The sequence below is a fragment of the Rhynchophorus ferrugineus genome, unplaced genomic scaffold (assembly GCF_030347505.1).
Source record: "Rhynchophorus ferrugineus isolate W39M unplaced genomic scaffold, kcgeb_rfMv2 rfM3, whole genome shotgun sequence".
Lineage (NCBI taxonomy): Eukaryota > Metazoa > Arthropoda > Insecta > Coleoptera > Curculionidae > Rhynchophorus > Rhynchophorus ferrugineus.
In genome coordinates, this window is record NW_027472582.1 from 23,327,572 (window position 1) to 23,338,706 (window position 11,135).

General features: G+C 30.0%; 1 protein-coding gene across 2 annotated transcripts in view; it reads right to left on the reverse strand.

Annotated features, from left to right (window-relative positions):
• The window catches only part of LOC143192844 (uncharacterized), a 408,130-nt gene extending 398,948 nt beyond the window's left edge, over positions 1 to 9,182 (reverse strand). For both annotated transcript variants that reach the window (XM_076398576.1, XM_076398575.1), the window contains exon 1: positions 8,571 to 9,182. The gene's annotated coding sequence lies outside the window, so the exon portion shown is untranslated. The remainder of the gene's footprint in view (positions 1 to 8,570) is intronic.
• Between the last annotated feature and the right edge of the window lie 1,953 nt (positions 9,183 to 11,135).

Genomic DNA, 11,135 nt, shown 5'->3' on the forward strand with positions numbered 1-11,135 from the left:
ACCACTGCTCCAGTCAAGCCGTCTCCATAAATACTGATTTGATTTACAGCGATTGAATTCACTATTCTCTTAATTTTAAGTAACTAGCTAAAAACCTCTACCAGTAATGATATTTAACCAATTACTGAAAGAAAAAACAGGATTTAGTTAACTCTGCAAAACAATTAAGTAGAGCAGTCTTTTATCTGCCGAGGTTACATATTTTATCCGGAAAAGAAACTAAAATATACCTTGGAATGAATATTTTTGTAGTGAAGAGTGATGAAAGAATCGAATTATAGATGTGTTAATAGTGAGACCAACATTGAATAAATATTGGTTATGAAATTGATAAAGACACAAACTTTTAATTTACTTTTAAGCTATTTTATTTTAAGTTATATTAAGGAAAGTAAATGTGTGCATGTGAGCATACGCCGTTTATTGGCCGTAAGTAGTTGGGATGAGGTCTCCTATGGATATTCCAGAGATCCCCCTACACCTAATAACTTGTGGAGCGACCGCAGAACTACCTGCCCACCCTCCATTCTCGCAGGCATATAATCAGATCGCACAAGCACCAATAACAATAACATAAATTATAATATCATTCCATATAGCAACAACGCTATCTCGGAATAAATCTTCACGCAAAACTTAGCTAGAAGCAACATATAAAAAATAAAAGGAAAGAACTGGAAAATTGAAATATAGCAAAATGTATTGGTTAATTGAAATAAAATCACAATTATCAGTACATTACATTAAAAGTACAAGTCAGTACATGTACATCAGTACAAGAAATTGTTGAAACGTATATGGGCATACGGAATTCAATTATGGGGATATTCCACGAACAGTAATATAAATACAATACAAGCTTTACAGAACTAAGTCCTGAGAAGTATTAGGTACACCTAGAAACTACAGAACTGATTACTTAAAACGAAACCTTCAGATAATGACTGCCACTCAAGAAATAAAGAGAATTGCAAGGAAATATGAGGACAGACCACATTATCATGTCAATATTAAAGTAATACAATTCTTGGATACCACCAGAATAGGGCACTGACTCAAAAGTATCAAATCATTTGAACTTATGGAATTCCAGCGACTAAAGTGTAGTAGTGTAGTTCTTGGAGTGTAGTCAAGTGATATAAAAGAAAAAAGAGTGTTAATACATTGTTACACCATGGACTAAGATAGGGCCGATGGGTCCTCCCAGATATCTAACTATAATTAAGTTATTGTAAAGGCAAATTGTAGATCAGTCGGCAAGTAACAATATAATAAATTTTTTTAAAAACTAGAGATATACTACCGGTCATATCATATTCTAACATATCCTAAGGGCATACTACCACTAATTGTTTGAAAGAAATTCCTGTCGTATTAATAAGAGGAAAACTAATAATAAAAGTAGTAAAAGAAAATTCTTGTTAATAAGATAACTAAAGAAAAAGTAATAAAAGAGAGTTCCTGTTAATAAGAGAAATAAAGATATGACAAGAAATATGAAGTAAGATACTATAAAAAGTATATCTGTTATAGAGAAACGCTTCTAAACCAATATTACGATATCTAATTGACGACATATATCCCATACAGATATCAGAACGGATGCTCTTAAGTAAATCTAATACATTTTAAAACTAATACTCTTTCCGCGTAATAATATTTAATCAGTTTCCAACTTAAATATCCCATACATTTTGTACGTGTGTGCATAATAACTGACATCGCTGATGATAGCTCTATACTCAAATGCTCAGGCTTTCATCATTCCTGATGGTATAATTCCAGAACCACATGGCTTGATACTAAATTCAAAGATTGTATCATCTGTACCACTTTGAATCTTGGACGGTGTTACAGTCTATTTGAAAGGCCATCCTTAACTTAGCGACTTAGTCTTCATCCATATTGTCCTATCCAATCATATAACGTATTAAAATCTAATAAAGCTCTTTCAGTATCTCGCATTAAATCAAACATCGAAAAGTATTAACTATTTGAAATTATTTACCTACTAACGTTAATGCATTTTCTTGAAGGTTTGTTAGTAGTTTTCTAATGCTGATGACATGTATTTGAGAAACAAATTCAGAAACGAATTCAGGCTACAATTGTTGGACATGTTTGTCGAATGAAAGTTGATTCATCCCTTCACCAATAATCAGTAAATAACGTTCAACTACTAAAACACATAAATATCACCTGGTTACAAATAAATCTATATAAATCAGAAAAATGTAATTATTTCGCTCCTCGTTATAGCTCGAAAGTTGAATGATTATTAGTTTTAAATAAATAAAACATTTCAAACACAATCCCCCGAACTGCATCGGACATAAGTAGCTTGTTAGATAAACGACTGGCGAAGCCAAAATTGATCTCTAGCCGTAATTTGTCTCCCAGCTCCTCAAAGACCACTCCAAGAGACTGATGCTACAAACTCCAACGAGTGTTACGTGACCAAAAGTACAAATCCACAAAACGTGACCCTCGCTAAGAAAACGTCGCCGCTAAATTTCCTTGGCTTAATGGGAACTAACCGAAACGAAAAAAAAAACAATCGATACTTGACGCATAACACTGTGCGCAAGATTTCGATTTGGAAATCTTTAACCCCTACTTTAACAAAAACAAACATCAAGTCTGCTGTGGCCTAAAATAGATTTAAATTTTTTTATTGTCGTCTGATGATGTCAGATAATCTTATAATCTCCAATATATTTTGAATTTTATAATATTATTTCAAGGTATTTTATTTTTATTAAAATAGTCATCGATCAAAAATATTAAATTAAGGAATTAAAAGTGGGATTTTTAAACGGAAAACTTCGTAACGAATATCTCATTAAATTAATAGCAGTTCTGACAGGATACTGGGAGAGTTTATTTTATTGCTTTTTTTTTCAAAAAAAAATGTTATTTAAAAAAACATCTGAATTGTACATATTTTTTAAAAAGCATAGCATTGCTTTATGTTTTATTAATATGCATTATTTATTAATTTGCATATATTGCGTTGATAATGTATGTATATTTTGCGACTATACCCAATAGTTAAATTTTAAGAAATTTACTGAGTGCCTATTTTTCCATTCACTGAACTGCTGTCAAACTCCTAAGATACCAGGCATCCATCTACTAATTTCCATCATTAGTCAGCTATGATTCAATGAGGTTTCCAAATCCAGATACGCTTACAGTCCAATTAATAATTATTTCAATGCTTGCTCAGTTGGCTTCTAGAGCTAATTGTAGAATACCCAAATAAGCCATTAGCACGAAGTAATTTCATATATGTTTTTAAGCAATAGCAATAGTAGCTCCTAAATTTCTAAGGCTTCCCTCATTATATTTCTTAATCTATCATTTTTCCAGCTCTACTGCATGTACTAAAGTTCTGCTGAAGAGACTCTACTGAATTGAATGTGGCCTATAAAGATTGACTGTGGTAGTTTTATCAACCATCAACAGTTCATTAAACAATGCATTTTCTGATCTGACCATACCAAACCAAATACATACTAAAACTTTCATAATATTAATAATTCGTATCTGTGTTAATTGTAGTATTTAGTTCTCACTTTTATAGAAAAATAAACATAATGTACAGTTTATGACATTTACGATTATTTATGTGTTCAATATTTGCTCAGTTTCTCTTTTTTTACTACCCCATAAGGCATTCTGTCTTATGGAGAACTTATTTTGCACCATTACCTATAGATAATCACGATTAGAAACAACCATAAACATAAATTTACAACCATACCCCAGCGGGATTCGAACTCAAGACTATCGCAGCAGCAGGAGGGCCGTTCTGTCATCTTAACCTCTGCGGCTACCAAGCGTGCACTCACCACGATTGCATTAACGAAAACGTCACATTATTTAAGGCTGTGTATCTCAATAAAAAAATCCAATACTAAAAAAATCTGATTGGTAGGGTCAACATTATTCATAATTAATTCATATTGATATAAACTCACAATATGCAGGATTTTTTCTTTGCAATTTCATTTATTTTTTAAAAGAAACTCTTATTCTTATAATTATTACTTGTAGTTTCCTTTTTCATCAGAAAATAACCGATGATATCTTCACAAACCTCAAATGTCATAAATATCAAATAAAATATTCCTCATAGAAAACCTTATCTATTATCGAACTCCCATTCTACCCGTATGAATAATTAATAGCCGTAATGTTAATAAATATAAAATACCTTCAGCATGAATATTAAATAATTATAACTAAACATTTGAAAAATAATCAGAACTTGTACATTAATTATATGCTTATTACACTTAACATTTTTAGAATTAAAATTGTACCACTGATTAGAATACGTAATCAATAAAAGAACGAGTTTATAAGCATTCATGTAGCTATGTTGATATCGGTGATAATAAAAATTAACGACAGCTATAAGTATAAACATTTTCAGAATTTAAATTATAGCAAAAGTTCATATAGATTGGTGAGTTATATAAATAAATATAAATTACTAAAACTTGAAAAGGTTCTCATTGTTCCAGTGCTTTTATAATTGGGTGGCTGTAGTGTTGAATTATAACATGATTATAATATTATAGTATATATAAGCATGAAACTTTATTGTCTTTCATAATTTCCCCACGGTATAAATAACTTCTTCTAGTGTACAGCTGTATGTTTCCGGGGAAAAAAACTAAATCGACATTTGAAGCATTCTAATTCTTGCCTACGATGCAAAACTTCATACATAAACTAATTAAGATGCTTCAAAAATAAATATTTTTAATAAATATGTAAATAACGATTTCACCTTATAGAGTTATTTATAAAACTGGAAACAGTAACTGTTTTGTACTATCATTATTATTATTATTATAAAACTACACTCGGAAATCATGAACTGGGATCAAGACAAGGCAGGCTATAGTACAAAAAGTACCAGAATTATCAAGGAGGTTAATTTTCCTGTATGACTGCAAAATAAATAACAGCATTTAGTTATAATTCAAAAAGTAATTTGAAAAGTAAATGTGGTATAAATTTCTTAGTTCGTAACAAACTAACAAATACTATCTGAGGTTTTTCTGACCATGAAATACTTATGGGAAATGGTAAGACAAGAATTCATTCATATCCTAACACTCATTCACTATTAGAAAAAAAACCTAACTGATACATTGCAGTGTTTTAAAGTTTCAATTTGATCTTCGGGCCGAAAATCCTGTTAGATTCTAAACTTTTGCAGAGGTGGGAAAGCTATCATGTAGAGCCTTCAATTGATTTCTGATATTGCTTCATGGGTAGAACGGGCTGCGATGGCAACGAAATTATTGAGTCCTTCAAAGACTGTACTCCAGAGGATTAAGAGACATTTTTGGGTAAACATATTTCAGAAAAGTATGTAAATTATGAAAAAGTAGCTATTAATCTGGCTATTAGGTATGACGCTAGTACTACTACGAACTATATGAAGATATATTCAACATATATGAATAAATTGAACTTTAGAAGAAGGGAGTTGTTTAAGGGAACGACCAATTTTCACAAAAACAGCGAAAACTTATTCAAAATCCTAATATTAAAAATATATATAAGATTAACTTAAAATATGTAACAACGTTTTTAAAGTATATACTTTTAGTCAAGGCAATTTTTCATTTAAATTCCAATAATATTCAAACTAGTACTATTCTATAGTCTCGAACGATACTTATATTTTAATTCTATGAATAATTCATAACTGCTTTTTTAATACAAATTTAATCCAGGCACCATGAATATTAAACAATGCAATAAACATATCACAGTAAAATCTATTACTTTTTTCTCAAAAGTTTTTTCAAATAATATTCATAATCCGAATACACAATAATTTATTTATTACAAAATTACGTTTAGAATATTAACGGAGTAAAAATACGTTCGGATAAAAACGGACAATTTCCCTCCCAATAAAAGATAAAACCTTGAAGAAAATACCAATAAAATGGAGAAACCGGCTCACGTTCAAATCGCAGTGATCTAGAACTAAAAAAAATGACATCGCAACAACCGACCTCGTAAAACAGTTGAACTCGAAGAACCCTCAATTGTTTCAACCGAAAGGTTGCCTGAGTATTATTAAAAAACGTAATAATACTTACGACCTTAATGGATTTTAACATAGACTTTATAAAGGAAATGATAAATTTATGGTTCCGAAGCTAGTTACTTTAATTTCGTATGTTTTTTAAGTAAAATGTAAATCAGACTGAAAGAAATTTTCTCATTTAAAAAGCAACGTAACGAACACTAATAGAGTACCTTTCTATAGACCATATATTAATATAGCAGTCAGACTAATGTGAAATAATTCTTCAAAAGTAATCTCAAATAATGTTTTTTAAAAATTATCAATATACACCGTCATATTTAAATTTTATAATTATTAAAAATTATATTGCGATTATAGAATATACAATTTCTATTTTTTTGTGATTTAATTTCTATCCACATTATACTCATGAAATTTCTATTCGTTATTCTTAGTGAAGCCATTAATTTAACATATGAGTATTCTCGATTAACCATTTTGTATTTCTCAATTACCACATATTTCAAAATATTGGACGCATAACTTTGTATATTAATAAAATTGTCTTTTTACTAACTAGGGTTTTATCTAAACTACATGTACTGTTTAACATGGGCTCGGGACTACTGCTCTCAGCATTATGCCTGCCGACTGACGAGTCACCAACTTGGATATCATCCCAAAAGATATCCGGTCTTACCTAGCCTAGTTACTAGCTTGTTATTCCTTGTTGGATTTTTCACTATTGGCTAGAGACATTTAGATATCCCGCAGGATTCCTGTTGCCGCAGTTGGAGGACCGTCCTGTCGTCTTGACAACAGCAACTGCCAAACCATCTCAGAATGTAGAAGATCCTGCCGCATAGCTTCTATTGTCCATTTCAAACAATCATCAAAATCGCCAAACTATTCTTTCCGAATATGCTTTCTTCCAATTTTATACCAGAAAATAAATAAATCAAAACCTATCACTAGAAAAGTAAGATAAAACAAGATTAACTTATTTATAGCAGTCTTAGAAAACTTCAAAGAAAAAATAAAAGTATGCAATAAAACACAGAATTGGAATATACCTGGAAGACAAGAATTTAGAAAAATATTATAATGAATAATAAACATGTATATCCTGTAAACAATTTTCTCTTGAATGAATAATGTATAATACTCAACAAAGATCAGAGATTTTAATAAGATCGTCACATATATATGATTTTTTACGATATCTGTGGTAAAACACCTAAGAAGCTTGTAATTTCAATGAACACACCAATACCGTACAACTCAATCAGAATATAAATGACTCTTCTTTAACAGGAGATAATGTAATTCACCATTTTTATTTTTATCGGCATTTTTTCCTGTTTCTTATTTTACAGAAATATGATTTATTAAAACTATATATGAATAATTTTAATATAAAATGTTTATCAGCTATATTTTTAGTACGTTTTGGTTGTTAACAAATAATTGCAGCATAAGATACTTGAATACAACAGACAATCCTTGCACTATATTTTAACAACAATGAATTGACAAAAATCCTTTTCATTATCGGTATAAAATTTCAGGTATGTAATTCTATTCCTATTCAGCTAGGCAATTAGGTACCTTTTAACAGACACCGACTGATCTGGCAACGCGGCGTATTCCTTTGGCGTTAGTAATTGATGGGCTTCGTAATAATAACGATTCTTCATTGGGAGGTAGCCGAATTTGATCTAATTAAATATCTACAGAATATATATTATACATTTTTCTTGTGCAATAATGCATTTATAGTATTATATATTCAACTATAGTATTACTTGTTCATATAAACATCGGTATTTGAAAAGGCATCCACATGTATATAATTTAAACTATATTCATTATTAATATGATTATTTCAATTAAAACAAACTTGAACTAACTGGTATTATAAATTACAACCACGAAATTTTACATTATTAAATGTTTGCATAATAATACACTAGTACAAAACAGTATGCCTTTTACAATGGTATCTAGAACTATATTAATCTTTCCACAAATACAGTTAATCATAACAAGAATTCGTATAAACTTATTAACAAATAAGATTATATCGTATTTGTGATTTTTTAAGTAAGGCACATTATATGCTAATGTTTAATCGTAATAATAATTAATGATAATAGTTAAATATCCATAGTTAATCATAATAATAACTGCAATAAATATATGTCAATAACAAATCAAGTTTGGTCACATATAATTCGTCAAAACGTCGTATTTATGTTCCGCATCTTATTTCGATAGAGGTATAAATGAATAAACATAACCACACATTCGAAAAAAAAACATTCACACCGACTCTACCTGTTCAAAACAAGTTTTCATTCTACCCTGTAATGAATAATTCATCATCGCCCTAATATACTTGAAATATAGGCGACATTAAACATAACAACAAATGGATTAACGAATGTACGTGATTTTTTCCGAAATAACTCGATTATGTATCATAATATTATTTGAGGGCACTTACATTAAATCTATATAATAATCCGAATCAATATCCCTTGGTGTATGCAATTCCAAAAAGAAAAAGAAAAAATAACACCAAAAGCACTTTCACTGAACTATCACATCGTAGTCCGAACGCAGTACTCCCTGACGAAGAGAACAATAAGAAGAAAAACCTGATCGGCTTTGAAATCCACAGCAAACCGCGATCAAAAGCAAAAAAAAACAAAAAAGATGTAACGACCGACACTACAGTCCAATTGAAGTAACCCTTTTATCGGCTAGTTCGCAGGATAATCCTCCCGATTTGTCCAGTGTCAAGCCTTAATTGTTATGTTCAAAATTCAATGCTCCAGCGCAAATTATTTGAAAAAATTTCCCAGGTTTTTCTTCGCCTTCCCGGCAGAAAATTATTTAGTGTGATGGTACACGGCCCAAATGTCAATTTTTCAATAAAATTAAGGGATAAAGGCGAGTGTTGTTGAATCACGTCAATATGCACTCACTGAGACACAAAAAACGCGATTGTCATTTGTGAAAACCGCATTTTTTATTTGCGAAAATCTCGGGAAAATGCAAAAAAATGACTAGAGAGCAACCGCAATGCGTTTAAGGCTTTACTGGATAGGTGACTGAAAAGCCTCTATGAAAACTGGTGTGCTGTGGGCCGGCGTTGTCAGCTTTTCCGCTCTAATATATCAAAAGAATTGACGAATGTGAAATTGAACGATAGTTTACCGAAAAATACTCTAAGGATCTGTTTAATAACATAACCTATACATGCTGTAAACAAATTGCTTTTAAAATAAACAACCGTGTCGTAGTAACGACAGATTTATAAGAATCTTAATAAAAATTCAGGCAAACTGTTGCTGAAGGCGTATACGCGGCAACAGCAGGCTATGTTAAACGAACGCTCTTCCAAGTTCACCGATCTCGTCTTTGGGCAAGGGAAGCGTCGATGTTGCCAAGCCTATTTCAGTAGATTGTTTCCTATTTCGAAGCCGAATGATTTATGTCTGTATTATTTTGTTGAACCGGTGTTAGTTGTTGGGAACCGATATTTAATCTGCTAGGAAAAATCATATTTGGAATTTCTGCGCATGGAACTTACAAATTTCATTTATAGAATTTGTAGGGTATTATTTTTTGTTTTTTTATTCATTGTGAGTAAAAATGATGGGATTTTTTTGTTAACTTTTTAATCAGTATATCTATTTAAAATAGTTTATCATTAAATAATTTAATTAAATGCCAATAGCATTTATCTAAGACATTTTAAAATTCTTATAAATTAAACTCAATCATCTAACAGTAATAAAATTATATATTAATTAATAATATTCAGATATAACTCTTGTTCTTTATTACTTTGGCTGTTTTAATATCAAATTTAAACATTCTGAATAAATAAATAATTAATTTTGTAAGTTACCCCATACAGTGCGACCTTATCCATGATTTTATCTTAATTTCTTCTAGGGTCCCAAAACACTGCTCTATTATTTAGTTGTAGAGGGATTATATTTGAGCAATTAATGTTTCACGGCGCAACAATGAAAATATGTCAAGCTTAAAATAACTTTTTTTTGCAAATGTTCAACTACACAATATAAAAATCATTTTGAATATAATTAATTAACCTGCTGTTTATGAGAGATAGTATATTCTTATTGAGAGAATTTCTCTTCAAAAAATTCAGCAACACCAATCAAATTCTCACCTGTCTAAATGTTTAAACAGAGAGACATATCTATTTTGGCAGCTATATGAAAAATATGGCTTGGTTGATTTTTTAAATTAAATATTATTAATTTGATACTAATATTTTAAACTCAAATTACGGCAATATTCAGTAATAATGGCTTCTAGTATGAGAGTCGTTTAACAGAATGCTACAAATAACGCAGACATCTTATATTTCTATCAACAGACGATGTTTGCTATTCCAACGAACTTGATTTTGAATTATGAAATGACAACTGCAGAGAGGAGTAACAGTCAAGCATGTTTAATACACATGACCTACTTTCGAAAAAGATAGAACTATATAGATATAAAACCAAATTCTTTGTATACTAGATAACAATACCTCCTTTAACGCCTAGATTTGTCCATATTTAGGCAAAACTTGCGAAATGAAAATTAGAATAATTAAGTGTTATCCAACATAATATTATGGTATCACAATACAATAATAAAGCATCAAATTTTGATTCTTAGTTTGATCCTATGAAAATAAATGATAAAATGTATTTTCTGAAATGTTTGAAATTGTTTCTTACGAGATGTACAGATCTCCAAAAAATCTACAGCGTCGACTGAAACAGAAATATCATCATAGAGATATTTTTTCAATCAATTTTTGAAGCTAACGGAGATGGAGAGAATGATTAACGTTATAATCTTCATAAACCAAAATCATTCATAGTTTGTGGATTTTTGTTATATATATTTTAGTCTATAATTATCTCGAAATTTGTAAAATTGATTTACTTTACTATAGATATTAGTTTATTTATTATTTTAAAGATGGTCCATAAAATTTCGGAATTATCACATTTTTGTAACTGTTTTAAGTTATAAC